The sequence below is a fragment of the Mandrillus leucophaeus genome, unplaced genomic scaffold, assembly GCF_000951045.1.
Source record: "Mandrillus leucophaeus isolate KB7577 unplaced genomic scaffold, Mleu.le_1.0 Scaffold429, whole genome shotgun sequence".
Taxonomy (NCBI): Eukaryota; Metazoa; Chordata; class Mammalia; order Primates; family Cercopithecidae; genus Mandrillus; species Mandrillus leucophaeus.
Window position 1 is genome coordinate 750457 of NW_012104576.1, and position 2127 is coordinate 752583.

Below are 2127 nucleotides of genomic sequence, written 5' to 3' on the forward strand. Positions count from 1 at the left end.
ATCCTCCCACCTCAGCCTCCTAAGTAGCTGGGACTACAAATGCACACCACTACACCTGGCTAATTTTTGTATTTTTTGTAGAGACAGGGTTTTGCCACGTTGCCCAGGCTGGTCTGGAACTCCTGGGCTCAAGCGATCCAGCCATCTTGGCCTCCCAAAGTGCTGAGATTACAGGAGTGAGCCACCATACCTGGCCACAATTAACTTCTGTTATGATAAACATCCTTGCTTGTGGTATGATGTCTCAAGCCTCCATCCTTTAGTCTAATCTCCCTGTCCTTTGTTCTACAGGATAGTACAGTGGCTCATGCCTATAATCCTAGTGCTTTGGGAAGATGAGGCAAGATGAGTGCTTGAGGACAGGAGTTTGAGACCAGTCTGGGGAACACAGTAAGACCCCATCTCTATACAAAAATTTAAAAAATTAGGCCTCGTGCAGTGGCTCACACCTGTAATCACAGCACTTTGGGAGGCCGAGGCGGGCGGATCATGAGGTCAAGAGATGGAGACCACCCTGGCTAACATGGTGAAACCCCGTCTCTACTGAAAATACAAAAAAATTAGCTGGGTGCAGTGGTGGGCACCTGTAGTCCCAGCTACTCTGGAGGCTGAGGCAGGAGAATGGTGTGAACCTGGGAGGCGGAGCTTTCAGTGAGCCAAGATCTCACCAATGCACTCCAGCACAGGCTACAAAGTGAGACTCTGTCTCCAAAAAAAAAAAAAAAAAAAAGTATTCTGGCTGGTAGGCTTGTTCCAATGTCAGACCAACTCCTTTTTCCAAAGGCCACAAAAATATACTTAGTCTCTTCATCAATAATATCAGGCAGGAATACTATCATTAAAAAAAAAAAAAAAAAAAAAACCACGGTGAAATTTGTGGAAACAAATTCTCACTAGCCTCTACTTTCCATAATTAGGTACAACGGCTGCAAGATTATACATAGCCAATCCTCATTATCCTCAGATATCACACCTGTGAATTCAACCACTCACTAAAATTTCTAACATTCAAATCAACACTTGCAGTAGTTTTCTTTCTTTCTTTTTTTCTTTGAGATGGAGTCTCGCTCTGTCGCCCAGGCTGGAGTGCAGTGGCACAATCTTGACTCACTGCAAGCTCTGCCTCCTAGGTTCACGCCATTCTACTGCCTCAGCCTCCCAAGTAGCTGGGACTACAGGCGCCCACCACCACGCCCGGCTAATTTTTTTGTAGTTTTAGTAGAGACAGGGTTTCACCGTGCTAGCCAGGATGGTCTCGATCTCCTGACCTTGTGATCCACCCACCTCGGCCTCCCAAAGTGCTGGGATTATAGGTGTGAGCCACCGTGCCCGGCCTCTTATAGCATTTTCATGGTCATTCTCAGACATGTGCAAGGCAGTGAAAAATCTGAGTTGCTCAAACACACGTTTGCAGCTGCGATCTAAAAAAATGATGCTTTGCCCTGTTCAAGCTTTCATATTGTAAACAAGTGTCTACTGCCACGTTTTCCACGTTTTTTGTGCTTTTTGTTGGTGATTCTGCTGTTTAAAATGGCTCCCCAAGCAGAGTTCTGAAATGCTGTCTAGCGTTCCTAAGCACAGGGCTGATATGCCTTACAGAGTATGCTAGATAAGTTTTATTCAGGCACAAGTTACAGTGCCATTGCCTGTGAGTTCAATGTTAATGAATCAATGATACATATTAAGTAAGTCATCTTCAAATAGAAACACATAAAACAAGGTTCCATGCTGAGCAGCCGACAAAAACGCAACCACAGGCTCACAGAAACCCAACTCTATTTCCCCTACAAGAAATGGTTCAGTATTTATGGTGACTTTGTGGAACATAATTACCTACTTTCTAACATAAAAGTGAGGGGTCTGCGGCCAGGTGCGGTGGCTCATGCCTGTAATACAGCACTTTGGGAGGCTGAGGTGGGCAGGTCACCTTCTGACCTTCTGAGGTCAGAAGGTCGAGACCAGCCTGGCCAACCTGGTTTAATCCCTATTGTATTTTCTACTAAAAATACAAAAATTAGCTAGGTGTGGTGGCATAGGCCTATAATCCCAGCTTCTTGGGAAGCTGAGGCAGGAGAATCAATTGAACCCGGGAGGCAGAGGTTGCAGTGAGGCTAGACTGAGCCACTG

The 2127-nt window shown here is 45.6% G+C and overlaps 1 protein-coding gene across 1 annotated transcript in view; it reads right to left on the reverse strand.

The window, feature by feature from the left end:
* RBM5 (RNA binding motif protein 5) overlaps positions 1 to 2127 on the reverse strand; it is a 38505-nt gene that overhangs the window by 27015 nt on the left and 9363 nt on the right. The window lies entirely within an intron of this gene.